We start from the raw sequence: 19,587 nt of genomic DNA, 5'->3' as shown, positions 1-19,587 counted from the left end.
GTTAATTGTGATTGCACATACCAATTTCACGTGGAATGGATTATATGTGGTTATAGGGTGGGGTGAAGAAAATATTATTAACACCTTCGAATACCAATACATATGCTGTACATTTCTAATAGCTACAGATATATACACACTACTATTCTAACTACAGTTTCCTATATGATAACTACTTCACTTTGGTGATAGGGCTGTTACTGCTACATCAATATACATTTTATTGTTATTCATACATGCTCATATCTGGCTTTGTTCAGCTACATCATCCTGCTACATTTCCTTTATATAGCTATAGACAACTGTGGATGTTTGATATTTCAGACAATCATACTATCTGCATATTGCAGACTGAGAGCAACATATCCAGATTTTGGGATACACATTCCAGCTGCAGCAACACTTTGGACACATTTCGCAGTTTGGTTCTACTTGTCACATTCATTTCATTCTGTACTGACTGCAGTATACTTTATTCAGGGGTTATTACTACTTTATTGGTGGATTCCTAAGTCTTTCTCACACTCTCTCACTTGTTTTCATTTTACTATTCAGGATGGTACTTACTTTTAGGCTTTATTGACATGTTTTACCTGTAGTTATTACAATCCTTTCCAGCAGTCTCACTTCTGTCATGTTTTAGTATTTCAACAGGGATATATTTCACACATGTGATTTGCTCATCTTCTGCAGCTGTACTTTTCAGCCTGCTGCAGGTTATGCACTATTATATTACAGGTGGGGCATCTTTATTTCAGACTTTATTTGAGACATTTTCATTTTTCTGTTTGGATTACAGACTGCAACACACTTTTGTAATCAAGCAATACTTGCAAACACTTTTACATTGTTACTTGCACATTTTATTATTTAGTGACTACACTGAACTCTTTTGCTAACTGTCATACTTTGATATTTCTTTACAGTTACTGGGAGTGGATTACTGACCTGCCTGGTGGAGCAACCGCACCAGCCTATCGCCATAGGCTCTGCGGTTCGCAGAACCGACACCTGCAACTGTAATATAAATGAAGTAATATTGGAATACACATCCATAATATCAGCTAATTTAATTTCTTACATACATAATTAAATGTAACTTACTCAGTAGTGGGGCGTTGGGCATTTGCCGGGCCTCCTGTATCCAAAGGTTCAATTGGTCCTGCTTGCATCTCTTCAGGTCCACATGGTGGTGACGGACCTGCTCACCAGTCCTTGGAATCCCTGTGGCACTGGTGAGATCATGAGCCAACCGGTCCCATGCTTCAGCCCTATATGCTCCCCACAGGACCTGGCCCTGCATGAGTTGGGCCTCATGATTGTGGACTAGGAGCCAGACCATGTATCTGGACTCCTCAACACCCCACCTCTGTGCTCGAAAGCAACTACCCTCACCTACACCTGACATTCTGGCTGCAAGTCAGTTCTACAATCGTTTATGCTGTGTATTCCCGCCTATGGGGCTTATATATGCCGTTTTTCCCGCACTTATCTGTGATTGGCCATTTTGTAATTGTATCCACTTCACAAAACCTGCTTTGTCATGCTCCACTTTCTATTCATTCCTATATATTTGCTATTACTGCAGTTTTTAGTACAGTTGTTGTGGCTTAGTGGTTCAGTACCTTGACTGTGGTGCATGGTATTCTGGGTTCGAACCTGGCCACTGCTTTTTATATTTTATGACTGTCTAGACAGGCTAGGGGGTGTGTCTGTGTAAAGGCGGTTTTGTTACAGCTTGCTCAACGTTGCCTGTCGGTTAGCTTGTTGGCGCGGTGCGCAGCTCCACGCAAACGGGGTGCGCTGGCTTATGCCTCATTTGGCTGTCAGCACGCATATCACGCTCAGCTCAGCTAGGGTCACACAGTTTCAGCGTGTTAAACTACTGCTCACCTATGGGCACTCAATATGCACCTGTTAAACCAGTGCTCATCTACGGGCACTCATTTTGCACCAGGTAAACCACTGCTCACCTACGGGCAGATGCACTCACCCTGTTAAACTGTGGCTCAGCTATAGGCACATCTGACATTTTTTATTGTTTTGTTACCTCACATTTCTTCAAAATAAATGGACTATTTCATTACGTTTTACATAAAATGTGATTTTATATGTGTACATGTTTGTCAGGGACTTGTTTCGTGCTTATTTTGCTAAAAATAAAAATTGGTGTTGTGGGGGCTCGAACCATGAATGCCTGCTCTTCAGCCGACATCTCTACCGCTATGCTATTGCTTCTTGGTTTACTTTGCATATTTAGCTCTTATATGCTTTCCCACTGACTGCTAACTGTACTTATATGCTTTCCCACTGACTGCTAACTGTAGCTGCGCTACGGGCACAACCGTGCAAACGAGCGCACTCACGGGCAAACATCTTTACGATTTAAAAAAATTTATAACATGTTCATTTATATATTTTCTGTTCATAGTCTGTGGGGGCATGTGTTGTGTTGTGTTTATTCACATTTCCATGGACTCTGTCGTGGGTGTTTACTTTGGGCACTTTTACTCTTCTGGGGGCGTGTCCGCTTACAGGGCTCGGCCTAAGGACACGCCCCCTACTGTCTTCCACGGACCGTGTTAGCCTTAGGTGTGATTCAGCATGCTCTCATGAATATGCAGAGCATGCTGACATCACTCCGTTTAACTGCAGCCTCCGTGTAAGAGTTATAACTCTTACACGGAGGCTTCGTGAATCCTGCCCTATATGTTGCATTGTATCTAGATATTTTTGATTCAATAACTTTAAATCAAGATTAGCATTTGTATCATTTGTTTTTGCATTTATTTTTAAATTATCTATATTAGACTGTAAAGTTTTTAGTTCTTTATTCCATTCTTTCTTCTTATTAAGGTACCAACTTTTGATTTTCCCAAGTAGGCTTTTAGAGAATCCCAAAGTATAATGTCAGTAACTTCACCATTGCCATTTATTTTCATAAATTGATTTATTTCTGTAATAGACTATTCCTAAAAATCATTCAACTTACTAATATATGCTGGAATTCTAGTATTATTGATTAGATTATTAGTTTTAAAGGTGATATTAAATGATATGACATTATGATCAGATAATGGGCAGGATGTTATCCATACATCATCAATTTTAGAGTATAGGCTGTTAGAAGTGAAGTCTTTATCAATAGTAGTCTGTGTAAAAATGAATAATGTGTATAATGTAATGAATTTGCAGATTTTAAACCATATATATGTCATAAATTAAGATCATTGATGGATTTTTTTAATTGTTTTGCTGCATATGACAGTTTAATGTTTTTGTTTATAGTAATATCAGCTTCTGATATAACATAATTAAAATCACCTGCTATAATTCACTTTTAAGATGCAAAATAATAATATCCAATAGTTTTTTAATGACTTTTGCACCAATTCTTGTAATCCAGTATGTATTAACTAGGGTATAATATTGTTTCTCTTCTATACAATTTGATGGCTAAAATTCCAAGGCTGCATGAATAGCCATGCTGTCAGCAGTGAAAGACATGGCACAGATGGAGTGGCAGCAGTTCTGCTTGGTACTTCTCATCTGCAGTTTCAAGAAGGGTGATGAATGACCTCTGCCTGTGATTCCAGACACCCACCTCAAGGTAATAATTTCCACTAAGCTAAGATCATCTGGCAACAGGTGCAGGCACAGCATCTATTTTCCTTGTATTGTGTGGGCCAGAATGTTGCCCTGCATTTTTGTAAGCTTCTGACCCTGAGCTACCTCAATGGTGGCCACATTGTTGATGTCTATACTACCATCTTCAAGAGTTATCCATGCAAATTGTATAGATAACTACATTTTTTTTATTTCCTGGAACGCTGGCACATTCTTGGGTGGAAGTAATATTACAGCTTAGAGTGAGGCAAGTTTCTTCATGTGCCTCCCACTCACCTAAATGCCAAGATCCTAGAGCACTGAAGAGGTGCTTTTTGCCAGATTTCCACACACACACATTGTTGAGGCATTATATCACAGACTATGATTATCCTAGGCTGGACATAGGTATAAGATCCTAGAGCACTGAAGAGGTGCTTTATGCCAGATTTCCACACACACACATTGTTGAGGCATGATATAACAAACTACGATTATCCTAGGCTGGGCATAGGTATCTGCTGGCCTATTTCTGTACAAGTTGCTTTATGAGCAGGAACACACTGCAGATTTACTGTAAACCCTATGTAGGGATTCAACACTTGTCACATTTCTTTGACAAGAATAGTTTTTTTTAACTGTTGTCAAAAATTTGATAACTCTGCTTCCCAACATGCACCTTTCTTTGCTACTTTCTACCTTCTATGGCAGCTGCAACACACTGGCACCTTATAGCTGTTCAATGCAATAGGTTGCCAACTGGCTCACTGACAGAGCCCACACTGTGAAAGTAGCAGACTCCAAATCTGACTTCAGACCAGTGACAAGTGGAGTACCACAGGGCTCAGTCCTGGGTCCTCTCCTGTTTGGTATCTACTTCTCTGAAGTACAGGCTAACAGAGAAGATCTTTGGCTAATGAAGTTCGCAGATGACTGTAAACTAGGAGCCATAACCGAAACTCCTAACGATGTGGACATCCTACAAAAGGGTCTCACTGAGACAGATGCCTGGTGTCAAAACCATGGCCTCAAGCTCAATGCCAGAAAGTGCATTGTCATCCCCTTTGGTAAAAACTCTGTACCCATGAACTACAACATAGGCAGTGGTATACTTAACACTGAAAGTGTGATAAGAGACCTTGGGACACAGGTGGACAGTAGTCTCTCCTTTGATAATCACATCGCCACAGTAGTCAGAAAATCCTTCGAAGAGGCACATCTCATCACAAGAGGTTTATCATCCAGAAAAAAAGAGGTTGTTGTTCCCCTCTACTCATCATTCATTAGACCCATTATAGAGTACAACGCCCCTTTTGGTATGTACCTCACAAGACATCTACAACAACTGTAAAGGCCGTAGAAATACCTCACAAAGAGGATTACCGGCCTCAAACAGATGCCCTACGCAGACCGTCTCAAAAAACTCCAGCTTTACTCCCGTCGCATATCACCTACTCAGAGGTGATCTCTGCCTAACATACTAAGCTATGTCAAACTCAGAGCTGTTGGACATGCTCCACTTAAAGAAATCCCAATCCATCCGAGCTACATGCTCTAGGGACTTAAATCTTGTCACCACAATAAACAGAACATGGCGGAGGGATAGATTCCTGTCCCAGAGACTTCCCATACTCTGGAATAAACTACCTATCTATATCAAACAAAGCGCCTCATTAGCACTCTTCAAGAAAAATCTTGATGATTGGATGGGAAATAGGAAACTCACCCCAGGGATCACCTCTGTGACTCTGCTCAACAGTGGCACAGGAAAATACTTTTCTTGGATGGCAAAAGCCAGGGTACCTTTTTGGCTGGGCTTGTATAGGCCCCAAGGCTGATAGCCTAGTACCTACCTATGAGCCTATGAACCTATGAACTTCCACCTCTAAATATTCCCTTCAGTACAAAATATTTTGTGGCTGAGGAGGAGGTATTGCTTGAAGATTAACTGCAGTGGTGTACATCCATTAGTTGTGAAATCAGTGGCCTCACTGCCTGCACCTGCATTGCCTCTTAGTTCCATTGTACCCCTGAACAGTTGGAGTACATCCCCCACCCACATACATGACCAGCTTCCTTTGCCTATGTGATGTAATCCTTCATCTCATTGGTATTACATGTTGAAAATGTTTTCTTCTTTTAGGTGTTATTCACTTCCCTTGTGTTTTGATGGCTGCACTCATGCATCTATTTTATCTTTAGGTTATGTCACATTTCTTTGACAAGAATAGTTTTTTTTTATCTGTTGTCAAGCATTTAATAACTCTGCTTCCCAACATGCACCTTTCTTTGCCACTTTCTACCTTCTATGGCAGCTGCAACACACTGGCACCTTATAGCCTTTCAATGCAATTGTGGTATTTCTCCTCTTATATGATGTGATGGGTGCATGTGTTTACATCCTTCATCTACATCAGCTATCTGTTCTTTTGGTTTGCCTTGATGAACATGGTGGTCAACCTCTACAGATTATCATTCAATTGAGGTTGACATTCAGGGATAATCATGTAAACTCTCTTGGTGTTGGCTACATTCAACAACCACTACAGGTGTGACCTTTTCAGCTATGACACTCCATCTCTATTCCAGGCCTACATTCACTGCATTTTATACATAAGAAAAATAACTTTATAGTGAAATATTTGTTGATCCATCTCAGAATTTTTGCAGCATCGATCCACTGAATTTGCAGATTATTAACAAGTTTGCATCCTCTGTTGTACTTTTTAATGTGACTTTCCTTTAATTCTCAGTATTTCACCTTCACTATTGCATTTTTTCCTTATTTATACCCAGAATTATTATACCGCACTCTGCAGGACTGCAACTCATCAAGCTTTTTCATACCTTGCAAAGCTCCTTCTCATGTCCTACATCCTAAAATTTGTATTAGGCATGTTGCAAATCTTTATATACCAGCAAAAGCAAAGAGGCACCTAAAGTTCTCATAAATATCAGCTGTATATACACTAAGGAGGATGGACTCCAGAACTGAACATTGCCTTATAGAACTGATGTGCTATGTTTTCCTTTTTCTTCACTTTGGCTATCACTTACTCTTAAGCTGTGTGACAATGTCTACAAATTTTAACCCAGAACTTCATCTTATATTCTGCAGAAAATGTAATAACCTTGGATATCAACGTTATTTGTGAGGCTATAACTAATGTCTTTCTATTATCCATATTCTAACTGAACAGTTAACATTTTTGTTTATTTTTATTTTATTTGACATTTGTTTATCACGGAAGTCCTACTAGGATAATATCCCATTTTCAGAAGAGGCCTGGGGAGAAATACTTCACATTGACATAATATGGTTACAGTTAAATAACAAAATGATCACAATATATAATGAAGAGGAACATCATATCAACTAAGTAAAAATCTGCAATCTTAGTTTACCACTGTGAAGATGTACATACAGAGGCCAAATATTTGGACACAGATAATTTGACAAAAATATCATTAACCATAGTTAAACAATTCACATTTATAGCTCATGTATATGACTTTGTGCACAAACAGTACACATGTGGAGCAGAGATGACTAGATAACATTGCCCAGGTAGAGTTATATTTGATCTTTATCTGTGGGCCGGGTTAAGGGACTAGTTCATCCTGGGGAAGTGCAAGAGCAAAGCCAAGTCTTATTTATGTGGTCTTGTAGCAGGTGTTTGATGTTGCAGAGGTTATAGGTACATCTAATTTGCAGAGGGATAGAATTCCATTTTCAGCAGCTGAGTGTTATTAGATGTTCTGACCAAAAACTGTGTGAGGTTCCTATATGGTGAGAATATACTGTTAGTTCGATCAAAGTGATCTATTAGAGTGATAAGAATGGAGAAATAAGATTAAAAGCAGGTCAGTTGACAGAGTTGTGAATAATATTGTGGGAGGAGGTAAGGTGCATATAATCTAAACTGTAAAGCGTTTGAGCCAATTCAATGCTTTAAGGACAGTACCATGGTGGATGTTATATTGTGTGGTTATTTAGTTATTGACAATTGATTACTGAGAAAGTGAGACTGGGTAGGAGACCATTTTCAGTGAAGGCTCAGGTACAAAAGCTTAAAAGTATTACAAAATATTTTAAGAAAAATAATTTTACAGTCTTTAAAAATAATACAATAAATACAGTTCAAATGTTTATTCCAAATAAGATATAATATGAAAACATTGGTTAAGAACAGATGCAAGTTATATGACAATGATGTAATAGTTATTGAAATTTTAGCCGGTTCATGGAGAAATAAATAAATACAAACAGGAATTGCAAAGCAAATTGACAGAAAAGCAAGCTTATGGTATATTTAGAGAGAAAGCTGGGGAGAGAAATTGATCAAACTAAGAAAGTGAGAAAGAAAGGACAGTAAGAAGATATAAGGTGTTTATTCACCTTTAGGGTTATAGTTTATCTTGGCATTGAACAAGAACAGAGCCAGCTTTTGGCTTGGAAGTCTTTCAGAAGTTTTTCTCAAAAATGTTATTTTTCTTTTTCACAAAGAGATAAATATTCAGTTATTATAATAATATTATGATAATGATAAAAGAACAAATACACAAAGGATGAACATATTCAGTCTTTGTGCAATATATACATGGCCTGAACTCATAGAGAATATTCCTCTTCTTTTCTTTTTTTAATCATCAGAGCCCAAGATTTTGTTGAAAAAAAAATCAATAAGAGATATCACTTTTATCCAAGGATTATTGATAAATGGTTTAGGATGAATCCTGAGTTATTTTACTTTATTCTCTCTTAAGCAGTTAGAAGGATAAGAAGTTTAACAAAAGTGGTGATGTAGTTAATTTTCATTTTCTGGTAATACTTTTCCATGCTGCTGTACGAATAGTCCATAGCAGAAAGAGATTATCTTTTTTCAACTCATGTCCATCATTTACATTAAATAAGATTAAAAACTTGGATAATGAAATTGCGTCAGAGAACAAAGCTTTCAAGAAATCATCAATATTACACAAAAATTGATTTAGAGAAGTACAATTAAAAAGGGTGTATATCACAACTTTGAAAACCCAAATTGTCGAATCACTATTCAGGGAACACACTCAAAACCTCATGCCATTGAAAGGCCATTTAATCAAAGTTTTTCACAGGGAAAAACAATGGTTGGCCATCATCAGAAAGTTGCCCTTTTCCTCACTCTGCAATCTTGGAGTTGGTATATTTAATTGGAGGGATGTGAGAGGTACAGCCCCCCATATTAGGGATGTGGGGGTGCAACCACCAACTTGGGTGGGTTTTACATTTTTAGAATTTTGTGACAGTCACTAGCTTGGCCAAGTTTTGTTTTTCCCTGTGAAAAACTTTGATTAAACAGCCATTCGATGGAGTGAGGATTAGACAAAGAGTGTTCGCTAAATAGTGATTTGATGATTTGTGTTTTCAATGATGTGATATAGACCCAAAAACATGTATCCAATCAGCACTACAGTCTTCAAACATATCTCATAGTGTATATCATTGTTTCTATTAATTTTAACCATTTTATTTGGAGTTAGGAATGCTCTATGTAGAAAATTCCATGTAAATATATGCCAATAATGAGAACAAGATGAATGATTAATTGATGATAATATCTGAGATTTATTTTCACAGGTTAATAAAGAAGCGTGAAAGAGTGTGATATAGTTCCAAAATTTAACATTTAAATTTACCTTGTATTCTATAAAGATTTTGTAAAGTTTTGAAATAAAATTGTCAGTGTTTGTTTTATTATATATAATTTCATAAAAATTTGTTAATTTTGGATTTTTTTTTAATTGTGAGTGAAAGACAAACATAGTTTTTGTGTTTGTATTTTCACACTTTGTAATAATGACCAATCATGGGGTTTATATCATATTCTAGAGTATAATAAGTAGCTGGATATCGTTAACTTTTAGTTTTTTAAAACAATGTTGCCAACAAACAAAATTCTTAGTTTCCCAAATAGTGAATATGTCACTAAGAGTTTTGTTAAAAAGCTTCTTGTGATTTTAAAGGGACTTAAAGATTCAATACTAGAGAGAATTGTATTTTCAAATGTTTTATGTATAGAGCTTAAACAAGCAGAGTGTGTAGTAGAGAAAATGTTATACTATATGGCACTGAAAAGATAATGCAAAAAGAATTTTCTCGAATACTTAAGTTACCCAATTTGTCATTATTATTTTTAAGAAGAGTTGAGTATAAAGTTCTCCAATTAGAGTTATAATTGGTATCTACCTAGCTTAAAATAATTTTAAAAATTGATGCTTTAGTATAAGTATCAATAGCTGGAAAATTAACTCCTCTAATAACCCATGGTTTGATATGTTGAGATAATGCTATTATAGATTTATTAGGAAACCAAAGGAATTTTAACAATTATTTATTTTTTTTATTTTATTAATGGTTTGTTTATCTGGAAAAGGATACAGGACTTGAATTATATAAAAAAACTTCAGGTAAAAGAATTGCCTTTATTAATTGCAGTCTATCTTCAAAGGAAATAAACATTCCATTTAGAAATAAGAATATCTAATGTAGTTATGATATTGCCATGAATGGCATATGCTATTTCATCTATACCTAATTATTCAAATAAGAGACTAATTTGGCAATAATATCATTTATATGTATTTGATTTTTTCATTTTATTTAGTATTTTGAATTTAGACTTAGATTGATTGAAATGAAGTCCAGAAATAGAGTGAAATAACTTTATTGTGAATTTTAATTCTAAATGAGTTGATCTTGAATTAGGAAGAGTTGATGATCATCATCTGCAAACTACATAATTTTGGAAGAGTAGTGATTAAAAATATCTATGACAGTAATATTAAAATGTATTCAAATTAAAATAGCAAAAATCTCAATGGCTAAGGCAAATAGAATTGGAGATAATGGACAGTCCTGTTTAGTACTTTTAGCCAAATTAATGTATTCAAATGTAAAGGGGACAACGTTAACATAAGCAGTATTATTTTTATAAATATTCTTTAAAAGTGAAAACATGTAGGGAAATCAGATAATTCAAGAATTCTAAATAAATAGATCCAATTAAAAGAATCAAAGACTTTTCAATATCTGGACTAATTAAGAGAGTTTCTTCTTGTCTTCTATTCACAAAGTCTATAAGGGTTAGTGTACGCCTAATACTATTATGAGTTTGCCTTTGATGAATAAAACCTGTTTGATCAAAATTGATTATAGGGGCTATATTTTTTTATTCTATCAGTAATAATAGACATGAAGATCTGAAAATCTTTATTTAGAAGTGAGATAGGTCTATAAAAGGAGCAAAGTTGAGGATTTTTGTTGTCTTTTATTATAGGGGCAACTAATGAATATTTCCATGAAGGAGAGATCGTTTCTTGAGATTGGACTTCAATTCAAGTTTTATGAAACAAGGAAATAATAGAAGGAGAAAATAGTTTATAAATTTCTATTATTATTCCATCCATATCTGAAGCTTTACTTCTTTATGAGAGTTTTGTTTTTGTAAATGAGTTTTTAATGCTGTGATTTTTTTTAATATTGAGAGAATCAACAATTTATTATTGAGCTCTTGACATCAGAAATAAGATCTTGGTTTTGAGAAGTATAATGGAATCTAAAAGCATGAAGTATGTATTTAATACCAGTAGGGTTTTTCTTATTTCCTTCATGTCTAACATTTAGAATATTATTAATTTTTATTGCACTTTAACTGTTTTTGATACATTATGCATGTGTTTGGGTGATAATGAGTAAGAAGACATTTTAATTATTCTAGAGCCAAATTAGATTTTTGAGATAGAGTGGCAACATATTGTTTATTTAATGTTTAAATTTATTTCAAATTATATTTATTTTTAATAAATTTAGATTTAACCACTAAGAGTTGTGATTGAATGTTTTGTAGTTAATAATAGTACTTCTGAATCAGTGCTGAAGAGATCATATTGCTTTGCTTGTCAGGCTTTATTTGAAACAGCCAATTTTTTATTTTAAAAATGTAATAAGTGATGTTTCCATCTTGCTGGTATGCTTAACTTCTGTGCACCGAACTATGTTTTGCTTCAAGTGATGTATTTAACTGGGGAAATGAAGACATATATGCTTCTATGTTTTGCTGAGGAGGTTTGGTCCTTGAATGGTTTGTGGGGGCATTTGTCTGTTCATTTAGATGGGGTGGATGATTAATATGGATGCAGTGTGATCTGTTGCTTTTTGCAGCTTGGTGATGAATACAAGTGGGTTCTGTGTTTACAATGGTGCTCATATTTACTATGGTGATCATAATTATGTGCTTTTTTTTTCTTTCTGCAATCTGGTTTGAGTGTAGGGGTGTTGCTGATGTGAAGTTTATATTGGAAAGGGTTTTTTTTATTTTTTTCCTTTTAATACTGCATTTATGACTGTTGTGGGAGAAGATGGGGATAACGATTGTGAAAGTACTTCACAATTGCATGAAAAGAACTATATTGCCTGACTGGGGAAAGCACCATTGTGTTTTTATTTATTTTTTTGTTTGTTTTTGTATTTTTTTTGTGAGAGTTTTCTTTAAAATTTAAACACTTCAAATCTTCACTGCTTAACAGCTTGAGCTTTGTTGTGTTTCTCGCTGAATTGCTACCTTACAATTGTTCATATCGAGCACTCTGATTTGTTCATTACTTATAATATGCTAATTTAAGAAGGGGATAGATCTTATAGATTATATATTAGCTAAACAAGTAACTCCGTTTCAAATATTTAAGTAAAAGCAAGTTTTAAAGAAAAAAAAGAAGAATGGAAAATAAACTCATTCAATCCAATGGAGCTCAGAAAGTTTGCATTGAAATTCCAATGAGCAGAGCCTAAGCCTGTTGGCAGAATGAAATTATATACTCACATTTCAAACAAATGTCCATATCTCTGGAACCATAGGGATTATGAAAGAAGTATACATTTTAAACTCTTCAGCACAAACTATTTTTATAGTGGTAGTATTCTTTAGGTTCTAGGTCTTTTAAACTAAATTTTATAGGTCACAGTAAACACAGTTACTATTACATTTGTAATATTTTGTAAACAATTTACAATATCTCAGATACCACGTAATGTACTCACATATTGTCAGCAGCAATTTATTCATCTGGCTGAGAGCTTTCATATGAGACTAAGGAGTTATGTCTGTGTGACTTGGTTGTTGAGATATTTATAAAAATGTGAACACTATATCTATATAAATTAATATCATAAAAGCAACAGTTAATATCTATTTACCTGCACTAGACCGAGGTCAAACATTAATATAGTTGAGTTTACCATTGCATAAGCTTTAAGATGAATTTTTTTAAAACCTTGTACACAGCATGGTTTTGGAATTATTGATGCAAATATGAACAAGCAATATTTGATGCCTAGATGTGTCAGTGGGAGTTAACTGCAGATGCACCTGGAGGCGCCACTCAAATATAATGAATTAAGCATTTATCAAAGAAAAAACTGAATTATTAAGTTAATTAACAAAACCAACATATTGTTTGCTATATTTTGTTTTGTAGCCACTGAACTTTTAATCATTTAGCAAACACTGATTTTTTTTTTAAAGGAAAGAAAAAAGAAAGAAGTCTGGAGAAAATTTAGGAAAAAGTACAATGTTCTCTGAGTATTAATCTAGTTTAGAACATTAGTAGCTATAATGGAAAAAATACTGGAAAGTGTACATCACGTTAACTATGTATATGATGTTGTAGATGTTTCATTGTGTGCAACTGAGTCAGACACAACCTTATGAAGATTTCCATAGTTCATAAAGCTGTTAAAGATATCACATTCAAATCTTGTAATTTTTCAGTGACACAAGATTTTTATTTGATTAACAAGCTGATGTCATTGTACATTTGCTAAAAATGATAAATTATTTATTAATATAAAAATACACATATTACCCACCTTTCAGTTTCTAAATAATTATTACAATGCAACATCTTTTCCCTGGACCACAGTCCTATTTGATAATTTTAACAATAATTAAGACACTAAAGATTTTATATATAGGATTTATAATTATTTTACAGTTTTGAACGATATTTCTTTCTGCTTGCATATAAGAAGTAACTTAAGTTGTGAACTTTGTCTTTCTGATTTATACACAGGCATTTATAAGACTATTTATTTTACAATATATATTGTTAGACTGTTTTAAGCATCACAACATTATAGGTGATATGGACATTTTTGAGGTTTATAGCTGCATATATGCATAAAACTAGTAGTTACTGACATGTTTATGCTATGTAAATATTTAAAAGTCATTACATACATGACAAGAAAAATAATATAACTTCAGTATTGAGATAGCTTGTTTTAAATACACTAGTATATTATAAATGCATCTTATTTTGTTTTCACTTTTATTGAATTATCTCTTGTAACACAGGCACATTTACTTTTTATAAAAGTAATCAAACTATATTACCATAAACATTATACTTCACATATATTGCTATATATCATAAAACCTAAGCAATATTACAGAAATTATACAATTCCTGCCTTTTTTAAACAAGAAACATCTTTATTAAACCATCACTTACTACATAAGCAATCATACATTTATATAAATGAAAAAAAAACACACTGACACAATCCTCGTCCCAATCATTTTACATCACAAACCATACTGACACACTCCCAGTTAAAAACATTATACATCACTTATAATCTACCCAATCTTTCTCACTCAAACACTATATAGCTCATTTAAGTCCTGCCACCCTTTAAACCTCATTCCTCCTTTGTATGTGTTGCTCGCATAATTCCCATTTTTCTATGTAGTTTGCTCCTACCCTTTTCTCAAGATTGAGTTATTTTACTTTATTCTCTCTTAAGCAGTTAGAAGGATAAGAAGTCTAACAAAAGTGGTGATGTAGTTAATTTTCATTTTCTGGTAATACTTTTCCATGCTGCTGTACGAATAGTCCATAGCAGAAAGAGATTATCTTTTTTCAACTCATGTCCATCATTTACATTAAATAAGATTAAAAACTTGGATAATGAAATTGCGTCAGAGAACAAAGCTTTCAAGAAATCATCAATATTACACAAAAATTGATTTAGAGAAGTACAATTAAAAAGGGTGTATATCACAACTTTGAAAACCCAAATTGTCGAATCACTATTCAGGGAACACACTCAAAACCTCATGCCATTGAAAGGCCATTTAATCAAAGTTTTCATAGGGAAAAACAATGGTTGGCCATCATCAGAAAGTTGCCCTTTTCCTCACTCTGCAATCTTGGCGTTGGTATATTTAATTGGAGGGATGTGAGAGGTACAGCCCCCCATATTAGGGATGTGGGGGTGCAACCACCAACTTGGGTGGGTTTTACATTTTTAGAATTTTGTGACAGTCACTAGCTTGGCCAAGTTTTGTTTTTCCCTGTGAAAAACTTTGATTAAACAGCCATTCGATGGAGTGAGGATTAGACAAAGAGTGTTCGCTAAATAGTGATTTGATGATTTGTGTTTTCAATGATGTGATATAGACCCAAAAACATGTATCCAATCAGCACTACAGTCTTCAAACATATCTCATAGTGTATATCATTGTTTCTATTAATTTTAACCATTTTATTTGGAGTTAGGAATGCTCTATGTAGAAAATTCCATGTAAATATATGCCAATAATGAGAACAAGATGAATGATTAATTGATGATAATATCTGAGATTTATTTTCACAGGTTAATAAAGAAGCGTGAAAGAGTGTGATATAGTTCCAAAATTTAACATTTAAATTTACCTTGTATTCTATAAAGATTTTGTAAAGTTTTGAAATAAAATTGTCAGTGTTTGTTTTATTATATATAATTTCATAAAAATTTGTTAATTTTGGATTTTTTTTTAATTGTGAGTGAAAGACAAACATAGTTTTTGTGTTTGTATTTTCACACTTTGTAATAATGACCAATCATGGGGTTTATATCATATTCTAGAGTATAATAAGTAGCTGGATATCGTTAACTTTTAGTTTTTTAAAACAATGTTGCCAACAAACAAAATTCTTAGTTTCCCAAATAGTGAATATGTCACTAAGAGTTTTGTTAAAAAAAGCTTCTTGTGATTTTAAAGGGACTTAAAGATTCAATACTAGAGAGAATTGTATTTTCAAATGTTTTATGTATAGAGCTTAAACAAGCAGAGTGTGTAGTAGAGAAAATGTTATACTATATGGCATTGAAAAGATAATGCAAAAAGAATTTTCTCGAATACTTAAGTTACCCAATTTGTCATTATTATTTTTAAGAAGAGTTGAGTATAAAGTTCTCCAATTAGAGTTATAATTGGTATCTACCTAGCTTAAAATAATTTTAAAATTGATGCTTTAGTATAAGTATCAATAGCTGGAAAATTAACTCCTCTAAGAACTCATGGTCTGATATGTTGAGATAATGCTATTATAGATTTATTAGGAAACCAAAGGAATTTTAACAATTATTTATTTTTTTTATTTTATTAATGGTTTGTTTATCTGGAAAAGGATACAGGACTTGAATTATATAAAAAAACTTCAGGTAAAAGAATTGCCTTTATTAATTGCAGTCTATCTTCAAAGGAAATAAACATTCCATTTAGAAATAAGAATATCTAATGTAGTTATGATATTGCCATGAATGGCATATGCTATTTCATCTATACCTAATTATTCAAATAAGAGACTAATTTGGCAATAATATCATTTATATGTATTTGATTTTTTCATTTTATTTAGTATTTTGAATTTAGACTTAGATTGATTGAAATGAAGTCCAGAAATAGAGTGAAATAACTTTATTGTGAATTTTAATTCTAAATGAGTTGATCTTGAATTAGGAAGATCTGTTCTACAGACGCTATTTGGATGACATCTGTATTTTATGGTCTGGCTCTGAAGGGAACCTATCTGAATTCCTTATACACATCAATTCAACAACGAATTTCCTACAATTCACACACACAGTGGATCAGCACGAACTTCATTATCTGGACATCACTCTTTACAAGGACTACAATCAGAAAACTTTCCATTCCAAACTACATCGCAAGGCAACATTTTCTAACTCCTTGCTACACTTCGAAAGTGCCCACCCACCATATCAAAAGAGGGGGATCATTAAGGGGCAGCTCATCAGAGCAAGTAGAATATGCAGTACGGAGAAAGATTTTGATTCTGAGGTGGAATTTTTGAAAAACTTTTTGGAGAGGTTACCCTCTGGAACTATTTCTAACTCTAGCAGCAGAGGTAAAATCTGCACGACATTCCCTCTACAAACCAATACTAGGGGGGGGTTGTACCAGTGACCAACAATACACAAAACAAGGGTGCTGTTCACACTAACAGTTTTGCACACACATACTCATCAAATTCCTATGAATTGGAAGAAACAATCTTACATCACTGGCCGGTTTTAACCCTCTTTGAAGAACTAAAAGACTATATACCACCTAAACCCAGTTTTGTTCGTAAAAGAGGGGCCAATCTAAAGGAATTATTTGAAAGAAATCAAAGAAAAAAGATGAAGGTAAAACAACCAAGGCTGGGCACTTTCAGATGTGGTGCCTGTGCCCAATGTCATGCCATATCTAAAGAAACAGCACCATACCTCCCGTCTAGGAACTACAAGATACACCCCACTGGATTTTACACCTGTGCCTCTAGAGGGGTCGTATACTTGGGGATGTGCACCAACTGTCAAAGTTTCTATGTGGGCAAAACTGAGAGGGAATTAAGGAAATGTATCTATGAGCATCTTTATGACATGACCAGGAAGAAGGAAACCAATGCCTTCTATAAACACTCACTCTCCTGCCCAGATCCCAAAATTCAGTTTCTAGTTCTGGAACAGGTTGAGCCAGATGCAAGAGGTGGTGACTGGGAATCCACCTTGGGCTACCGTGAACTATTATGGCAGTTGAGACTGAATGCAGGGAAGCCACCAGGTCTGAATGGGATGATCAGCATTAAACCGGTCCTCAAGCTTAGGAGGGCTAGGTTATAACTCTCATACTTGACCCCCTTCATACTACAGCATCCCCACACAGCATATTAAATTACTGAACATCCACGGTTTTAGGATTCTGACTAATAAATCAAATTCTATATGAAATGGTATATGGATGGGCATCAAAAATATCTCACGCACATTTTATTGCATGTCTTTATCAGTGCAAAGTAATAATAAAAAGAAAAATTTTTAACAATTCACTGACAATCCAAACACATCTTTAAGCATATTCCTTAACAATCTACAACCCCAACCAGACTTCAGACTTTTATGTTCTGAAACCTAGGAAACTGGTATTTTAAAATGTTTTTATGGTTAGTCATTTTTATTTAAGTGCAGATGTTGTTGCAAACATTTCATTTTTGAGTTGGTATAATGACTAACTTTTTAACATCCAACTCCAAAGCACCACACCTTAGTACTAGACTTACTAATTAATTAATTGTATAATTGCTAGGCTATTTAATGGAGGTTACTGCATACTGAATTTTGTTTTCACTTGATAAAGCTCAGGACTGCCTGAGCGAAAGCGCTTGTGTGATTTTATCTGTGACTTTTGGAATACTTCAGTGTGATTTTATCTGTGACTTTTGGAACACTTCAGAAATAAAAATACAGCCTTGTGGACTTTAGCAGAGTTCTGGTTCCTTTCTTCAAGGTCGTGGATTATTCTTTGCTTGAATTAGGAAGAGTTGATGATCATCATCTGCAAACTGCATAATTTTGGAAGAGTAGTGATTAAAAATATCTATGACAGTAATATTTAAATGTATTCAAATTAAAATAGCAAAAATCTCAATGGCTAAGGCAAATAGAATTGGAGATAATGGACAGTCCTGTTTAGTACTTTTAGCCAAATTAATGTATTCAAATGTAAAGGGGACAACTTTAACATAAGCAGTATTATTTTTATAAATATTCTTTAAAAGTGAAAACATGTAGGGAAATCAGATAATTCAAGAATTCTAAATAAATAGATCCAATTAAAAGAATCAAAGACTTTTCAATATCTGGACTAATTAAGAGAGTTTCTTCTTGTCTTCTATTCACAAAGTCTATAAGGGTTAGTGTACGCCTAATATTATTATGAGTTTGCCTTTGATGAATAAAACCTGTTTGATCAAAATTGATTATAGGGGCTATATTTTTTTATTCTATCAGTAATAATAGACATGAAGATCTGAAAATCTTTATTTAGAAGTGAGATAGGTCTATAAAAGGAGCAAAGTTGAGGATTTTTGTTGTCTTTTATTATAGGGGCAACTAATGAATATTTCCAGGAAGGAGAGATCGTTTCTTGAGATTGGACTTCAATTCAAGTTTTATGAAACAAGGAAATAATAGAAGGAGAAAATAGTTTATAAATTTCTATTATTATTCCATCCATATCTGAAGCTTTACTTCTTTATGAGAGTTTTGTTTTTGTAAATGAGTTTTTAATGCTGTGATTTTTTTTAATATTGAGAGAATCAACAATTTATTATTGAGCTCTTGACATCAGAAATAAGATCTTGGTTTTGAGAAGTATAATGGAATCTAAAAGCATGAAGTATGTATTTAATACCAGTAGGGTTTTTCTTATTTCCTTCATGTCTAACATTTAGAATATTATTAATTTTTATTGCACTTTAACTGTTTTTGATACATTATGCATGTGTTTGGGTGATAATGAGTAAGAAGACATTTTAATTATTCTAGAGCCAAATTAGATTTTTGAGATAGAGTGGCAACATATTGTTTATTTAATGTTTAAATTGATTTCAAATTATATTTATTTTTAATAAATTTAGATTTAACCACTAAGAGTTGTGATTGGATGTTTTGTAGTTAATAATAGTACTTCTGAATCAGTGCTGAAGAGATCATATTGCTTTGCTTGTCAGGCTTTATTTGAAACAGCCAATTTTTATTTAAAAATGTAATAAGTGATGTTTCCATCTTGCTGGTATGCTTAACTTCTGTGCACCGAACTATGTTTTGCT

The sequence above is a fragment of the Protopterus annectens genome, chromosome 5.part0, assembly GCF_019279795.1.
Source record: "Protopterus annectens isolate FY-2018-M chromosome 5.part0, PAN1.0, whole genome shotgun sequence".
Classification (NCBI taxonomy): Eukaryota; Metazoa; Chordata; order Ceratodontiformes; family Protopteridae; genus Protopterus; species Protopterus annectens.
Note: the sequence above shows the minus strand (reverse complement) of the source record.